This window comes from Camelus bactrianus, chromosome 27 (assembly GCF_048773025.1).
Source record: "Camelus bactrianus isolate YW-2024 breed Bactrian camel chromosome 27, ASM4877302v1, whole genome shotgun sequence".
NCBI classification, from domain to species: domain Eukaryota; kingdom Metazoa; phylum Chordata; class Mammalia; order Artiodactyla; family Camelidae; genus Camelus; species Camelus bactrianus.
The window spans coordinates 23,823,935-23,843,385 of NC_133565.1; the positions used below are offsets into that span (position 1 = coordinate 23,823,935).

At 38.2% G+C, this 19,451-nt stretch overlaps 1 long non-coding RNA gene across 1 annotated transcript in view; it reads left to right on the forward strand.

Annotated features, from left to right (window-relative positions):
• The first annotated feature begins 1,083 nt into the window (after window positions 1-1,083).
• Window positions 1,084-19,451, forward strand: part of LOC141575216 (uncharacterized) — a 30,728-nt gene continuing 12,360 nt past the window's right edge. The window contains exon 1 of the long non-coding RNA XR_012502631.1: window positions 1,084-1,523. This is a non-coding gene — a long non-coding RNA (uncharacterized LOC141575216). The remainder of the gene's footprint in view (window positions 1,524-19,451) is intronic.

A 19,451-nucleotide genomic window follows, 5' to 3' on the forward strand; every position in this document is an offset into this window, starting at 1 on the left:
AATATCAAGGCTGTATCTGTGTAAATTATTTCCAAGAGACGAATAAGAGTGACTGCAATATTGTCCCTCAAGTACTTGGCATTCCTTGGAAGAAAACATGATGTAATTGGACTTTAATAACTTGGATGAAAATGTATCCTAGGGCCATAAAATGTTTCTCTACAACATTAGATCTAGGCGAGTTATTATGATTACCTCTTAAGAAGCGTTTGGATTAACGGATATGTGATTATAAAGTCCATTACAAAAGCAGAATCAGGAGAAGGGAGAGGTACAGAAAAGTACCCTGATATTTCAATGTGTCTCATTCCTGAACATTTTAGGTGGAGAAGTTACTTTATCACTTGTATTGCCAGGTTCAGTGGAGAAATAGCCGAACAAGGAGGCCTGCCCTGAGCATCATTTCTACCTTCCTACTTCCCTTGTATCACGTCTTAGACGGAGCTTCCTTTTATCAGTGCACAGGTGAGAGCTATGATACGGACGTCAGAACATTCAGGTCCACCAGCTCAGACCCTGGCTATGTGTTTCATGCAACATCCATTCTGCAAACATTGAGTACCTTCTGTGCAAGGTCTTATAACTACAAAAACAAATACAACATGATTTTTTTTTTGTTAGTTTGTTTTTATATTTGTCTTTTTAATTGAAGTATAGTCAGTTTACAATGTGTCAATTTCTGGTGTATAGCATAACCCTTCAGTCATACATATATATATATATGTATACACACATATATATATATTCCTTTTCATATTCTTTTCCATTATAGGTTACTACAAAATATAAACTATAGTTCTTTGTACTATACAGTATAAACTTGTTGTTTATCTATTTTATATGTAGTAATTAGTATCTGTAAATCTCAAACTCCCAGTTTATCCCTTCCCACCCTTCTTACCCCCCTGGTAAACGTAAGTTTGTTTTCTATGTCTGTGAGTCTGTTTCTGTTTTGTAAATAAGTTCATTTGTGTCTTTTTTTAAGATTCCATGTATGTGTGATCTCATATGGTATTTGTCTTTCTCTTTCTGGCTTCCTTCACTTAGTGTGACCCTCTCCAGGTCCACCCATGTTGCTGAAAATGGCATTATTTTATTCTTTTTTTATGGGTGAGTAGTATACCACAGCTTCTTTATCCAGTCATCTGTCGATGAATATGAGTGGTTTTCATAACATCAAGACCTAAAGTCCTTTACACAGTAGAGAAACAATTCACATAACTGTAGATCACTTTCTTAGAGTGTCCACTAACTGAAACATAGACCAAAATTAAGAACCCAGAAGAAGGTCAACCTGAGTAGCCAAAAGAGAAGTGCCAAGTCCGTGCATGCTCTGAGGTGCTAATACTTTACTCTTTTTATTGCTCTTAGATCTTCCTTCAAAGGAGCTGTACAATAGCAACAGTGACAACAGCAAAGACAACACTCATTATCGCAACGGTAACAAGAATAGGCAGGGCAGCCACCCCTTCGTGAGCCCATTATCACATCCTCCTATGCCATCTTCCCACGAAGACTACAAGGTACGTATAATTATTATGGCCACTTTATAATAAAGAAACTTGGGTTTACAGAGTGTCATGAATTTTTTTAAGCCAAAAAGGTAATCAGTAGTTAAACAAAAATTTTAATGCCTTATATGTATATCTGTCTCTAAAATATAATCTTTGCCCCTAATTACCTGATTTCCTAACCCACATTAACTAATAAATGGAGAGAGGCAGAAATAAAACAGGGAGAGGGAGAGAGAGAGGGAGAGAGAAGGAGAGGGAATTCAGAACACAAACACACAGCAGATCTGGACATTTTAGTCTAGTGACAAACAACCCTCTACCCTCCGTGGCTCCTAGGATAGGGCATTAATCAAGAAATACAGAGATAATTCTGAAAAATGAAGTAGTAGAAGTGAAATTCCATTGAGTTCTTTTTCCTAAGGGTAAAAGGAAGATATATTGCGTTTTCAAGATATGTCTAAACAAATTATTTTAAAAGTGTGGGTACTTAAAATGGACTAAACGCTAGGATTCTGGAAAAAATGTGCTTTTATTGAAGAGCTGATTTGTAGCTGTAGCTGACGTTAATATTACCAGTATTGCCTTTCTCATCTACTGTATATCCATGTCACTTCTGGCACAATTCACCAGGATTCAGAAGTCTTATGCTGGGTAAATGACTACACGGTTAACCATTTGAATAGATAGAAATAATTTCAAAAATAGCTGATTCTATCATTAAGACTGCACCAAATTCAACTATGAGTATCAATGTCCAAATACTTACTGGTTTTAAGAACCAAATGCCTGGATGCTATTTTTATTTTCACTGAAACATCTTGAGCACAGAAGTATTTCTTACCGAGAATTAGTAAAACAGGGAGATGTTCTTCCTTGTTCTTCATCGTATTTAAAAGTCTGCGCGTGGATACAGAGTAGACCGCTAGCAAGATCACCGATGCTTGGCCCTGTAAGGATAATCAAAGCCAGTTTTGCCGTCAAGGCAAACACCCGAGGAAAGAGCAGAAAAAGCAATACTGTGACAGGTAAGCTCAGCACAATTGTTTCCTGGTGGTTTACAGACAGATATAAACCAAGCTGCTTTGAGCATCTTAATTTCTACTTATTCTAAATAAATGTATCTGTGTAAGGGCATCGCTAACTCACCAATTTGCTATCTCCTCATGAATAAAATTTACTTTTTTCCCCCTGGGAAAACCTCCCAATTCCTTCACAGGTATTTATATACATATTTCCAATACTCAGTGTCCTTGCCCTCTTTCATTGTCCTTGCCCCCGGTCACAGCCTCTCACCCCCATGCAAACATCTCCCACAGTTAGAAGCATCCCTCCCATATGGTGTATTTCCTGCAGAGACGGGGAAGGGCAGAGGGGGGCATGATAGGGTCCCATTTTTCCATACAGCCTGCGCTTCCCGGGAGAGTGACACTGATCTGCTCTCAACCGAAGGCAAATATTTGGTGTTATTTTAAAAAGGGTTTTTCATTTTCAGGCAAACATATTTGCCTACTTCTTTGGCTCCCACTACAACACCTTGGGTTTTCTGTGAGCCAGAGCAAATTCAACCTTTCCTTATCTTTCTATGTGTCAGCTTTGTGTATTAGGGGAAGCAACTTTTCCAAACATTTCCTGATATTGCTGATAGTTTGCCTCATTTGCTTCTCAGTGTATTTTTTAACCAACATCTGTGGTGCCCTGATATAACTGTAATTGCAAAGTGAGGGATTTTAGTCAGTGAGAATATTGGAGGAAAGAAGATGTATTCATGGGATAAAGAGAGAGTTCTTACAGAAAACATACATTTGCGCCGAACAGGAATGCATTGCTCACCTCTTATATTAAGGCAACAGAACAGCCTTAAAAGCAAATAAAAAAAACTAGACCTTTATTTCAAATCACAACAATTTTTTTTAACGCGGGCAAATAAATGGATTTTTATTATTTACTATGTTTCTTGCCGCTCAGGAAATTTACTAAAATGCTTCTCTTTTTCAATTCCTTCCATGTTACTGTACCTACTTTAGCATAGTTTATTACACTGTTTTGATTTTATGTGTTAGTGTTACTGCTATGATTGTTTTGTTGCTTTCTTTTGTTCTTGCCTGAGTTGAACTTGGGAACTGATCCATGTTTAATCTGACAAACAGTCTTGGCAAGTCCTGGGTCGCTTATCTCATCAGTCGAGGATGCCCCGTCGCCTGCCACGGGTGCCCTGCCCAGGTCTACACATGATATTTGAAGAGGAATTTTTCCAAATACACTTTTCTCTAAGACAGAAAGATTGTCTTTCAGATCAATTTGGGCTTCTTTAGAATGAAGTTGCTTTCCTCAGTAGCCAAAGAAAAGGCGTTTCACAGAGACATCACCCTTAGTGTTATGCACACTCACTGCTTGTCTGTCATTTGAGAACAGAGATATCAAAGATCCTGCAGTGTAGAAGCCTGTAGACTTCATGTCTCTAAGCAAAATACTCTCCGCAGCATAGGAAATGACGTGGCTCATCAGGAACCACACCCTTATTACTAAATTCTGCCCACTGCCGCTTAAAGAAAATCACCCTGTGTCTCTGGTTAAACTCATCAGCTGCAGAGCCTGAGCTGGGGTGTCGCTTGCAAATGATTTATGAAGGTACTGCTCCCAAGATAAACTGAGAAAAGATTGGGGGAAGCAGGACAAGGGAGGGGAAGAATGTCCGGGGTGTGATTTCAGGCAGGTTAATCTCAGCTTGATCCTGGGGTGAGCTCTGGAGTGCAGTTTGCAGCTCACAGTTGTCAAAACTCAAACCCCAAGAGCTGGGCTTTCTTAATCCTATAAGAGTCAGCCATTGGTTACACGCTGCCCTGGAGGGATGTAAGCTCCCAGGGGTGAAGGGGGAGGTGACTAGAATAGCCAGAAGACATTTATGTAAAGAAAATTTCAGGTGCAGACCACTTGAAGCCAAGTGCACAGGAAGTGGGGACAAATTCAGAGATCTGAGGGGACCTTGGAGGAGCAGTGACAGTGTTTGCTAAGCCATGTGTCCTCCTGGAAAGGTTTGCACCTGTGTTGAATGCTGTTCATTCAGTGTCAAAATGTATTATGAATCTAGACCAGTGTTGCCTAATAGAAATATGTGAGCTAAACATATAATTTATGATTTTCTAATATTCCCATTAAAGAAAGTAAAACAAAATAGATAAAATTAATTTCAATACAGAACATATTTTTTTATGCAGTATTTCCAGACATGCAATTAATAAAAATATCCATGAGGTATTTTACGTTCCATTTTTGTACTTGGTCTTCAAAACCCAACGTATATGTTGTACTTACTGTACATCTTATTTTGGACTCATCTCGTTTCAAGTGTTGAATAGCCACTTGTGGCTAAATGCTAATGTTTTGGATAACACAGATCTAGCTGGTTTCTTGAGCTGATCTTTTGGGCTCTTACTGAGTGGTACAGTCAGAGAAAATATGTCAAACTTGAAATAAGTTGTTTCTATAATATACTATCCTTAATATACTCTACTGTAAGAAGAATGGTACAGTTCTTGAATCATTTTCCCTTTTCTGAAAATACCCTACCTCCTTCCACAAGGGGGCGCCCTACAGCTACCTTTATACAGCTCAACTATCCAACTGGACATAGTTGTTTTAAGATCCTGATTATTTGACCCAACCTGGCCCAATTCCACTCACTTTCTTGAGGATTACCTGCATATCCGATGGATTTCTGGATCCTGATTCCAGGACCACCCAAGATTGGCTTCCTTTTTGCCCTTAGGTTGGTTGAAATGTGACTGTAAACTTAAAGAAATCCTTTCTCTCTATCAAGTTACTGGCAACCTGGGGAATCTCAGCTGGTAATGAGAAGTGGTACCTTAAGTGCAGAGACATTGTGAATTTAACTGAGTCAGGGGACAGGGCCATGAATTTTGGCCATGCTGGACTGGGACACCAACAGACCATGGAGTGATGTTGATGTTCATGGTCTGGAGACTAAGACCAACAGACCTCACTGATCGGGCAGGCTTTAGGGGTCCTGGGTACCAGAAGCAATGATGTGATATCACTGTGTATACTATTTCCTTGGAGACCCCAGAAAAGTGCAGCAGGACAAAGAAACAGGTTCATCTAGGTGGAAGAAGATAAAGAAAATCTGCTTTAATACCATTGTTGCCCTAAAGATTTTTTCCCCCAACACAGAAGCCAGAAAGAGTCTTTAAAATTTAATTTAGATCATGTCACTCCACTCTTAAAAATATTCAGATGGTTTCCAGCATCACCCAGCGTAAAAAGCAGTCTTTATAACAGTCCACAAAGCCCTACAGATTCTGGCCTCTTACTACGTCTCTGGCCTCATTTTCTGCTACCCTTCCCATTGCTTATTCCACACTGGACCCTTTGCTGAAGCTCATGTGCGTTAAGTGTGCTTCGACCCTGGGGTCTTGGCACTAGCTGGACCCTGTTCCTGGACCACTCTTACTTCTCCCCTCACCATCTTTAACACATTCCTCAAATGCCACCTTCTCAATTAGATCTACCCTGACCATTCTCTTAAAATGATAACCCTCTATCACTGGAATCACTACCCAAATCCCTTTACTGTACCTTACTGTAATTTTCTACTAATGTATTATATAAGGTGTGCATTTATTTTGTTTACTTTTTTTCCCTATTCTTCCACCACAAAAATATAAATTCCATGAGGTCAGGGGTATTTTGTATTGCTCTACAACACTGATATGTACATTGGTGTGTACTCAAACCATGTATGACATGTATTAGGGGCTTCTTCCATATTTGCTGAATGAACAATGAATATATGCTGCCAAAATTATCTAAGGACCCCAAACCAAGAAAAAAAAATGAGAACACTGCAATACTGCAGGGGAAAAGTTATTTTTTTAGTATCCTTTCTGCTGCTAAGATCGACACAATGATTGTGAAAATGTTGAATGCAATAATGAAGATCTCTAAAAAGGACCCAGAGAGAGTGACAGCTTGGCCACACGTCCCTTCAGGATGCCTCTACCTGCCTTTCCCCACTGAGTCTGTAAAGTCCGGCTTGACTCCCATTTCAAAGTGAATTCCGTAAGACAGTCATGCAGCAGAGGTTTCTCTCTCTGTTACATTTCTGTTTCTTTCTTGATGTCTACTAGTGACATTTTAGAAAAATGAACAAATAAATAATCATAGAGGTGATGTCAGCAAACATGGCAGAAGTCTTGAAGACAGTAGTTTCTTTTCTCAGTGTGGGACCCTAGTCACTGATTCTGGAGGGAGCAGAATAGACCTTATTTGCAAACAATTGTTTTTGTCTGTTCTAATCTGCCTGGGGGCTGCCTGAAGCCCTGACACTTGCCTTTGTTTCATCTCACCCAGAAGTCAGGGAAGGTGGAAAAGCAGCAGGAATTCCTCAGCAACATTGTAAAGCAAATAAACACACAGAAGTCACCCGGCGCAAAGATGATGGTTGACACATATACAACAGAGAACCCAAAGCCTGGGAACACAATCTTGGAAGAGAGATTCTTCGGGAAATTAGCTCACTCAAGGGCACCTGTATATACTGGTAAATTCAGAGACCATGGAAATGGCCAGGGCAGGATGAATGGTCGACAAGACCTGAGAACTTCTTCAGCTGTCATCTCTGGCTACTCCTAAGGCTCAGAGCAAGCAGGAAGTGAAGGCTAATGCAGAGTTGTGAATGGCCTAAGTGTTGGAGACGTGGCCCAGCACATTGCCAATCTGTGAAGACAGAGAGCCTCATTTTTGTTGTTTTTATTTTCAGTATCAGCAGAGGCGTCACCATCATGTTTCTTCCTTTTCACATTCTTTTCTCTTTTGTGTGGGGACCGAGAGTTTGGCATTCTAGGAAATCTCTGTCAAAATACTAGTTGAACACGAGCAAAAGGAACGGAGATTTCAGAAACCACACATGAAAAAGGAGGCACCTTTTACAAAATTAGTTCAGCAGAGTCACGAAGCGAACAGCCACAGCCGACAGGAAGCAACCAGCACAAATCAGAGGTGGGGGAAGAGTCTGACTTCTAGGGTTACCATGTTCTACTATTCAAAGTGTCCCGTTTTTAGCAAAATATTATAAAATATGCAAAGACACAAGAAAATGTGTCTCTTCATGGAAGAAATTTACAAAAAAAAAAAAAGCCTCTCCCTTAGAAGGCACAGATATTTGGCTTATGAGAGGGAACTTTCAATGTATTGGAAAAAAAATAAGAGCAGTAGGACAGAAGGGTAAGTCCAGATCCATGTACATGTAAATGGCCAGTTGATTTTTGATCAAGGTGCCAAAACAATTTAATGGAGATAGGAAATCTTTTCAAAAAATGATTCTGGAAAAATTGGCTATCCAAATAAGAAAAAAAAATCCTTTAAACCTTACATACACATACACATGCACATGTGAGTACGCACACACAGTGAATCATAGACCCAAAAGTCAAAGGCTAAACTGTAAAATTTACAAGAAACATAAAAGAAAAACCACTGTAAACTTGGGGCAGGCAGAAACGTCTTAGCTAGAAATCGATTAAGATAAACTAAAATAAAAAAAAAACCAGAAAACCAACATTGATAAATTGGATCTCCTCTGAACAAAACCTTTTCTTTAAAATATGTCAGTTAGTGGGGAGGGTATAGGTCAAGTGGCAGAGTGGGTGCTTAGCATGCACGGGGTCCTGGGCTCAGTCCCCAGTACTTCCTCTAAAAATTAAATTAACCTAATTACCCCCCCAATTTTTTTTTAATATGCCAATTAGGAAAAAATAAGCCATAGAATGGGAAAGAAACATTTGTAATATCTATGTCTGACAAAGGACTTGTATGCAAAATGCACAAAATAAGTCTTAAAACTCAACTAAAACTCATTAATAAAAAGACAAAAAATAATCAATGGGCAATTTGAACAGATACTTCAGTAAAGAAGAGATAAAAATGGCTAATATGTACATGATTAATCATTATAAGCATGCAAATTAAAACTATAATGGTTTACCACTCACACCCACTAGAATGGCTAAAATTTGAAAGACGGAGCATAGGAATTTTTGGCAAGGACATAGAGCAACTGTAAATCTCAAGCACTGCTGGTGGAAATGAAAATATTATAATCCCTTAGGAAAACAGTTTGGCAGGATTCTTTTTAAACATATATGTATATATTTAAGCAACAGTTACCCTACAACTAAGCAGTTCTTCAACTTCTTTGTATTTACCCAAAAGAAAGAAAACATGATCCTAAAAAGACTTGCACATGAATATTCATAGCAACTTTATTCACAACGGCCAAAAAAAAGAGAAACAACTGAAGTGTACATCAACAGGTGTATAAAGAAACAAATGTTTGTGTATTCATACAATGGAATGCTACTTGACAATAAAGAGAAATTGACTGTCGATGCACGGATGAATCTCAAGCAACTATGCTGTCAAAGAATCCAGACACAGCAGAGAACATACAAATACAATTTGTATGAAATAATAAGAAAGTCTCTTACAGGCAACACTAATCTGTAAAGGGTATAAAAGTCAGTAGTTACCTGCAGCTCGGACTTGTGGGGACGAGGAGGACTGGGAGAGGGCAGAGGGGAACGTTTTATGAAGAAGTGACGGAAATATTCTTTATCTTAATTGTGTTGGTGGTTCATTCCATGTATATAGTTGTCAAACCTCATCGAACTATACATACACAATTTCACTGTATGAAAAGCACACTTCAGTGAAGTTGATTAAAAGATATAAGGATAAACTAGACATGTAGGAAGTTTGAAAAAAAGCAAATTTTCTTTTGCTCAAATCAGCGAAACCCGGCTCTCATGGACTCATAAGACGTGGGGACAGGAGATCAAAACAAACAAAAACTGGGCTGCAATTAAACAAATCAGAGAACTGATGCGGTAACACCTCTGTAGGACCTTCAAATTGCTTTGTAGGAGATTTTGTAGCCCGTGTGACAGAGGAATACCCAAGGGAAGATGATTTATCTTCTAATCAAGGTGATAGCTGGAACATATTGGAACATGCTGAATGTTGGAGCGGACCCAGCAGACTGATCAGAGAGAAAATAGCCACCTTCTCCAACTACAGAGAAAAAGGCCGAATCTGGAGGGAACCTGTGATAATACATATGAAATCTATTACCTTGTTTCCTCTCGGGTTACTCTCTCCTTTGAATCTGGCGGGACCCACGACTTTCTGTGCTAATTTACTAATGACGTGCCACAGAAGTCAGTCCCAGATGGAGGCTCAAAATCCAGGCGGCTTTTACTCTCCCTTCTCGAATGCTCTGTCTTTGAAAACAGCTATTATGCAAAAAGCATGACTAACCACCATGCTGCAAGGAAGCCCGAGTCTATCCACAAGAAGAGAGAATGGGGCCACAGGAAGGAGAACGAGAGCTGAGCCTGTGAGTGGAGGCTTCTTGTATCTGCAAGCCAGCCGACCCATTGGCTGAAGGCGGCTAAGTGAATGGCCCAAGCCAAAGCCATACGGAGCAGCGGAACTGCCACACTGAACTCTGTGCAAACGATCAACCCACAGAATTACGAGAAACTACAGCGCTGTTGTTGGAATCCACTGTGTTTTGGGGGTCCTTTGTTATGTAGCGATCAATATCTGTGGGTGCCTTGTTGACTCAACTAGACAAAGACAACAAAAACAGCAACAGTACTAAAAACTCGCCCTGAGGCGATCCCTTGTAGATCCCGGAGGGTGACGGGCTGGAGGCCTGGATACTCAGCGTAGGCGAGGGGTCAGAGAAAGGCTGGAAATATTATATGTTATGCTGTCACTTCTTATCGCCAATTTGGTTTAGTCTGGCACAAAGAGACTATTCATCGGACAGCGTGTTAGAATTCTAAGTTAGTGTTATTAACCTGTGACAAAACAAAACAAAACAGAACCCTGACAGGTCAGGGCCCTGATAGATTTCATCCAGCAGAGAGCTCTGCAGTGGCTGGCCCAGGAAGACCGGCTTATGAGCAGACAGGCATGGACCCATCAGAGACTTGGTGAAACACGCGAGGACCCCAACTGCTCTGCATCAGAGGCCTCAGCACACCTCCGTATGGCAATGGCGCTGACGGCACTAGGACCCCTGAGCTAACGTAAGCACTGCGTGAGCATCTTGCAGCATCCAGGCTTTGGGAACTTGCTCGCTGCGCTTGTAATCCTGGCTCTAGAAGCATTGTGCAAATTACAGACCTGCAGAGTCCAAACACGAAGCGAATGTAAATGAGCGTGGCCTCCCAGGAAACAAAAATACGGGCTCATTATTTTGTTTTTCAATCCAGGAAGGAACACACTTTGAAATGGCAGTTTCTGGCAAGAATAAAATAATAGTAATAGTAATGAGAGCTCTGCCCAAGTCAGTTTTCTCCAAGTGGCAAAATCTGATGGGAGCTCACAAAGTGAAGGGACATCAGCCTACGAGAGGCACAGCGACTGCCAGGGAACTTGTCACGAATCTGTCATTACGGGGCCTCTTACCAACACTATTTATTCAGCACATCCATCCCACGAGGTGGGAGTGGTGGCGGGGCACAACTGTACCCCTCATGCAGACTTCACAAAATGTATCATTGTTAAGGGATGGGTAATATATGAGGTGACGTAAAAATGTTCCATTTTAAACAGCTCCAAATTGGCCAATTTCCTTGATCTTTGAAGATATTTGCAAAGCGCTGCAGTGATGGAAACATTTTTCTATCTTTAAAATGCATAGACCGGATTCATCTTGGAGATGGCTGTGCTATTAGAATATTTTATAGATGCCATTTCTGCAGGCTACTGGTACTTGGAGAACGTAGCAAATGGTGCCAGGAATGTTTGCTGGGTTTGCCCAGCTATTTGGCTTGTTCCTCTGGGCTCCTTGTTACAGGAGATTCCAGTCCATAGAAAACCCTGCTGAGCTGAAATTTCTTATGGGATAAGCCTCTATTCCTTTAAAACTCCGTTCAGAGGTCACCTTTCTTAATTAGGTCTACTGCTTTATTAATACTGAAACCAGCTCCCTAACCCCTTGCATTCAGTGATCCCCCTTGTTTTGCTCCACTTAAAAAGAAATCATTGAATTATTTCTGTTAACTGCAGATGAAGTGCAAGTTCCATCAGAGCAGAGGTCTTGGTCTGTTGTTTGTTGTTGTTGTTGTGTTATTTTGTTGTTTTCCCACTGTTGTACTCAGGTGTCTAGCACGGTGCCTGTAGCTCAGTGAGTGTGCATGGAATAAAGAAATAAATGAATGCATCTCTGGTAAAGCATTTTATTCCTCTGATACATAAATCTCATTTCCTGAATGAGTATGACTATTCTGGGTTCCAAGACCTATAACTTATATCATCAAAAATGGTTCCATGCAAATCTAGTTCACATTGGGTGAGCCCCAAGGAGGTCTGCTTTTTTATATAAACCCAATGACTCGTGATACCAGGAGATTCCAGTTTTCGATTTTCAACAGAGAAATTTTCTCCACGGATGTACAAACTGTTAGTTTACTCGGCAGGTACCTGCATAATAGGATTGAACTAGCCTGGCTCATTCACACATTTGTTAGCTATACATTTTTCAAGGGCCTACTGTGCCTCAGATGGGCTCAGCCTGTGGATGCAGAAGTGAATCAGTTGTCAGCATGCATCCTCAAGGAGCCCACCATCTGATACAAGACAAAGACATGCACGTTTCTACAGCAATGACAGAATGCAACTTGCACGGTAAAGGAGGCAGGAGCAGAATGCTGAGAGAGCACAGAGAAGAGAGCCACTCACTCTGCCGGCCACAGAGAGGTGATGAATGAACTGGATCTCGGAGGAAGACCGGGAACTTCCCAGGTCGAGTGGGTGATGAAGGAGGGAAGGTCAGAGGAAAAGCATTCTGGGCAGGGCACACCCTATGGGAAAAGGAATAGGGTGGCCAAGGAACGCCGGGAGTTTGGAGTGGGATGCGGTGTTTTGGGGAATACCAGATATTTTGATTAAACTCAGTGCTTGGGAAAGGCCTCCTTGAATATCTGGTCACAACTTCTCGGACTCAAAAAGAACAACTCACCCCACTGTGGAAGCAGCATCTTTGGAGGCTACATGCCTAGATGTGACTATGGCACATCTCAAATGCGTGTAATAATTTTGGCTGGGTTGCTCCATGTTTTGATTTGATAGATGCCCAAGCACATAAAGAGGTGTCTAAAAACAGTAGCAGTTAAGTACTATCATCTAGAACAAACCCATCAACAAGCTCCCTGTTAATAGATTTATACAGAAACACACACACACACGCACTTAAAGAAAGTAAGGTTGGATAAGCCTTGTTCCAATGACAGGGCTGGGAGTGCTTCATCATCAATGAAGATGATATGAAATGTCTTGTAGCTGCAACATCTGTTGCTACAGTAGCACCAGGACTCTGCGATTTGACCTGGATGGCTAGAAGACTGAACCTTCTTCTCTCATATTTCCAAACGTGCCTTCTCACCGCGCTTTGGACAAGCTAGGGAGTTTGCAGAGATTGTTTCCTCTACCAGGAACGTTCTTCTGCCGGATGTCCACATGGACCGCTCCCCACCTGCTTTCAAACATTGCTCAGCTGTCACCTTCTCAGTGAGGTTTGTCTTGAGCACCCTATTTAAAACCGCAACTTTCTCGCCATGTCCCTATCCTATCCCCTGGGTCTTGGGCCTCTGGCACTCCAGACTGCCCTTTCTGTTGTTTAATATTTTTTTCTGCAGCACTCATTTTCCAATGCTATGTTTGCCTGCTTGCTTCAGGCCCTGCTGAAGGAGTAGATGTGAGGAGGTTGAACAGAGTCTAGTTTTCCAGCATTTATTTTAATTGAGCCCTCTTCAATGAGTTTTATATACTTTGACTCAATCAAATATATCATTCAAAGTACTCTGGGTGCTTTGCAGAGATAGAAAATGAGTGGTAGAGAAGAAAGCTCACAGGACTAAATTCAGGAAAAATAGATTCAAGCCCTACATCTCATGGAGACCAGCTGTGTGTAAACTTAGGAGTGCCATGCTCCTACTTTGCACTTAGAAGATGGACAAAGTAATGGTTTCTTGGAATGGAATGAGGAGAGGGAGAAGGTATCGCTCAGTGGTAGAGTGTGTGCTTAACATGCACAAGGTCCTGGGTTCAATCCCCAGTCCTTTCATTAATAATAAACAAATAAATAAACCTAATTACCTACCCGCCCCCAAACAAACAAACAAACAAAAAAGACAAATGGAATGTTTCTGTGATTCTGAATAGCTGAACACACCCTCTGCTTTTGCAAAATGAAGAAGTAGCTGCTCATGGAAACTTATTATTATGAGACAGAGATAAGAGCAAAACTGACATTAACTAGATGTGAGGAGATGCATTCATATGTCAAAAAAGTGATGTTCACATAGGGACCGGGTGCCAAAATGTAAGTCGTGGGAAGCAGAAAACAAGACTATTCGGCAAAAGATGAGAAGGGTCAGCTATGGCTGTTGGGGAACAGATAGAAGACAATATAGAGATTCTTGGCATGCAAAGAATTTGGGGTCCAGCTTCTCCGTGATTAACTGTGAAGGCTAAAGTAGCATTCTGTAGCAAAGTCATGATCTGCAGCTCATCCCACAGACATGCCTTCCCACACCAGGGAGGCTTCAGGAAGTATGGACCATTTTGCACTTGTATTTTTAAATATCAAAAGCAGCAGCAGCTTCTCTTTCTAATGCATCGTTTCAAAGGAAACTGGATATCTTGACACACACACAGGATTCCTGACAGCAGCTGTCATGGACACCCTATTCCGAGTCCCGAGCGCATCGTGGTGAACATGAGCCCCCTCTTACTGAAAGGTCCAAAGAGGAATCAATACGGAGAGTAACCTGAAACAGTGTAGACTGTTCCCTGGATTTGTGATGTGCTGAAGATTTCCCTAGCAGCTTCTGCTAAGCTTCATTTCCCCCCTTTGATTATTTAGTTATTTCGAAGGACTAAAGGACACAGCTCTTGTCAAAACTAATTTATCGTATGATACCATATTAGTAATTCTGGCCCAAGTGCTTTGATTTTTAAAAGCTGTTTGAATTATGGTTTATTTTTGCACTAAGGGAAACAAAAGTTTGTTTTTAAAAAAATGATACCTTATGCGATATTATTTAGACTTAACTCACAAATTTAGAAACTGATTAAAAACTCTAAATCTCCTCCTATGTTTCTTGGTGTAAATATTAATACAGTAGGTTGAATAGCTGACTTCCCAGATTATATCGTGTTAGAAATAATGTTTAGGACTGAGGACATGACTGACTATTAAACATCATAACAGTAGCTGGATAAAAGCTGTAGGTCTAATAATAGCAAAGGAGCAGATGAAATATTATTGAAAAACGATACGCAAGTACTTCAATAATAAAAATACAGTCATTATAGAATGTTTACAAAATATGCACCTACTTTGAAATTGAAAATAAAGAAGATTAAAACAGTCCATTAAACAGCTCTAGGATCAGACAATGCATTATGTCCAGTTAAAGTCTTCAATTTTACTGCCAATTAGAATAAAGAACACCCATAAAAACTTAAAAAGGCAGAAAAATCTGCTTTTAGAAGCACACTCATTAATTATTGAATTAGGAAAGTGAGAATTAACTCTTCAAGTGATAACTTACTTCTCATCCCCGTCAAATAAAAAAAAATGAAAAAACCCAAAAATCCTTGGAGAGAATATGGTAAATTACAAGAATAAAATCTGAATTAATATATAAGAAAATGTAAAAAATTAAAAAGACAAATAAATGTAAGAAACAGTGTTTTAAGTAAATCTCATAATAGTCAAACTTGTAAATCAATCAAATTACAAATAAATTTTGTAATAATCAAGCAAATTTCAGGATATTAAAAAGAAGAAATTTAGCCAGGGGCCACAAATATGGGAGAGATTAAAGACTTAAAAGAATAATACTATATAATTGTATGAATAACATAATCTACATGAAGTAGGCAATTGTCTGTGTTTTATCTCAGACTAGAAGAGGTGATGTAATACATTTATTAAAAAGGAAGAAATTGAACAGGTTATTAAAGACATTCTCCAAAATGCTAGATCCAGAGAGTTTTAAGTCCTAAAAGACAAAGAAGAAATAGTGCATATGCTATTTAAATTTTTCTGTGTTGTGGAAGCCATATATTTCTTCTCAGTTGCATTTACAAATCAAGTATAATTCTCATAATAAATCATGGCAATAACTCAAAAAAATCTACAGACTAATTTTTTAAGAATAGAAATGTATCAATAAAACATTAATATAAACTAGCATGTTAAAATAATAACATGCATTTAAATAAAGTTTATACAGGAATGTGAGGCTTGTCCAAATTATGATATATATTAATATATTAGGGTATACTTAAATAAGTGAAGAAAAGAAGATATTAATAGATGTTAAAAATAATTTGAAGATATTTTATATTATTTCTTTAGTTCAAGATCATAAAAAAAGCTTTGAGCAAACTAAATTAACAAATACTAATGTTACATGATAACTTCAAAACTAATAAATAATATCAATATGACTAAACAATAGATAATTTTATCATACGTATGCTACAATATATAATATTTGATTATATATATTCTGTATATAACATGTATCTTTAAACTTATCATAATATATTTAAAATTTTCCTGAAAGTTCCAACCAATACTATAAAAAAAAGAATAAATAATATTTTTAAAAGGGAAGATTAAAAACAACTATGACAATTTAGTAATTGAGTTACATGCGAAGTTACTAGGGGAAAGGGGTGGGAAGAGATAAATTGGGAGTTTAAGATTTGCAGATGCTAATACTATACATAAAATGGATAAACAAATTTATATTGCATAGCACAGGGAACTATATTTCAATATCTTGTAGTAACTTATGGTTAAAAAGAATATATATATGATCCTGTATGAAGTATTATGCTGTGCACCAGAAATTGACATAACACTGTAAACTGACTATAATTCAATAAAAATTTTAAAAAGTAAATCTATGAAAGTAGTTTTCCTATATAACAACAGTAACAAGTCAGATCAACAGACACTTAAAGAAAACTAACATTACACACATACACGCACACATTCTCATTAAAAACAGACTATTTGAACCTGAAGGAAAATAAATTATACAGTTAACAGAAAGGATCTTTAAAGAATTTTTTCATTAGAGAGATTAAAGAAGAAATTATATAAAGATGTGATTTAACATTGTCACAAAAAATAATAATCAGAGTAAAATAAAAATATATCATTTAGGCTAAAAGTTATTTGGGAAGATGAGTAAAAGTTTTTAAGTCTAGATTGTTTGGCAAGAGAAAAAAAAATGAGATATTTCAGGAAAAAAAGGTAAGAGTGAGAATTAACCAGGAACACAACATTGACATAATAGGAGTTTATAAGAAAGAAAATGAAGAAACATGAATGGAGGACATGATAAATAAACTAAAGGAATAAATATTACCAGAATTTAAGACAGAAAGGAGTTTTTAATTTTCAAGAACCCTGCAAGTGCCAAATCATGTGAATTAAAGAAACAACAGCTATGGCAGAAATGGAGAAAAGAATGCTTCCAAAGAGTCAGAAAGTAATAAAACAAACAAATGAACAGAAAGCAAAACAAAACAAATACCGTTCTCAGCAAAGGGAAAAAAAAAAAAGTCACAGACTTTAACCTTCTCTTCAGCAACACTCTATCCCCCAAAACAATGAAGGAATGCTTTCAAAGCTTTGAGGGAAAATAATGTTGCAAGCCTCAGAATTCTACGTGTATCAAAAATATAAGTCAAATGTGAATACAAATGTGACACATGTTCGAATGTGCAAGAACTCAAAAAAAAAAAAAAAAAAAAAAAAAGGATCCAGAACAAAACATCTACAGGAAAACTCTCAATAAATACACTGTAAATTGCTCACTAGGAAAACAGATGTAGAATGATTTGGAAAAGTTGATAGAGTTCTTTGAATAGAAGAATCTATTAATATACATATGTCAAACTGAATAATACTCTTGTAAAATACATTTAAAAATCTAGTAGGGCAAGTTTTCATTAATGTTACTCTAGTTCCCTTTTTCTCCCCCTTGTGCATGTATGATTCCACATTAAAAAAAAATCCACTAAGCATATATTGAACAGGTACTGCATAGCTGGCATTACTGGATATATAATGTTAAGTTGCTTTCTTTTCTAATTTTTAATCCTTTGTGTATATTTTTCTTAGCATAGTTTTAATTGAGGTAAAATTGGTATATAATGTTATATTAGTTTTAAGTGTACAACATAGTAATTCGGTCACCATGTACACTGCAACGTGATCAGCACAATAAGTCTAGTAGCTACTCATCACCGTGCAGTTGACCTTCTTCACCCATTTCTCCCACCTCCCAACCCCCTTCCCCTCTGATAACCACCAATCTGTTTTCTGTATCTAGAAGTTTTTTTTCTATTCTGTTCATTCACTTTTTTGTTTTAATTTTTAGATTCCACATATAAGTGATGTCATATATTTGTCTTTGTCTGACTTATTTCATGTAGCATAACAGCTTCCAGGTCCATCCATGTTGTCTCAAATGGCAGAGTTTCCTTCTTTTTCGTGGCTGAACAGTATTCCATTGTGCCACTGTGTGTGTGTGTGTGTGTGCGTGCGTGTGCATGTGTACATGTCCTCCATTGTGCCTGTGTGTGTGTACTTCACATCTTTCTCCATTCAGTCACCAGTGGACACAAGCTGCTTCTATAATGCTGCAGTGAACATAGCGGGGGCCTATATATTTTTTTGAATTAGTGTTTTCATTTTCTTCAGATAACTACCCAGAAGTGGATTAACTAGATCATATGGTAATTCTATTTTTAATTTGTTGAGGAGCTTCCATAAAGTGGTACAACTACTTTGGAGAGATTCTGGCAACATTTAGTAAATCTGAAATTCCATATACTCTTTAACCAGCAATCCTACCTCAGGCCTCTACATTAGAGAAACTCTCACATGTATTTGCGAAAACAGGGATTAAAATGTTTATTTCAATTTCATGAGTAACTGTAAAAGATTAGGAAAAAATCCTACATGTTTATTTTAAAAATTGATAAATATATCATATTACACTATAGAGTGTAATATTGTATAGAAGTTAAAATGTGAACAAGATTTACGTACTTATCTATAGATAAATTCTCAAACTGTAATTTCAAGGAGGGAAAGCAAGCCTCAGAAATATGATTTTCTGTAACATTTACAAATACACACAATTGTACAATATATTATTAAGGACACAGAAATATTTAGTGAGTGTAGAAAGATGCAAAGACATTATGAAAATCAGGATAATGACTATCTTTGGTAAGGATCAGAGGTGCAGGAAGAAGAGACAGGCAGGGGAACATATGGGGAGAAATAGATGGTCATTAGATTAAAATTCTAAGAAATTTTTTAAACTTTGTGATGGTTGCAAATGTGTTTGTTTTATTACTCCATGTACCATTTTATATGTCTGTACTACTTCAAAATGCATACGAAGCAGATGTTAAAAAACAAAGTTATTCAAAGTATAGGGGGAAGGGGAACAGCTCAGTTGTAGAGCACATGCTTAGCAGGCAGGAGGTCCTGGGTTCAATCCCCAGTACCTCCATTAAAAACAACAACAACAACAACAACAACAACAACAACAACAACAACAACAATAATAATAATATACCAGTAGGATTAAAAGAAACCAATTTCTTTTACATATGGATACATATCTATGAGTAAGTAGTTACAACTGCAGTAGAAGGAATGAAGGAATGTGGCAGGAGATAATACGTTGACTCAATCCGGGTGAAAAGATAGATGATTTTAATCTTCATTTTCTCCCTCTGTAGTTTCTTATTTTTCTGTATTTAAGCATATGGTCTTTATAATTAAGGGAGAGAGGCCACAGTGTC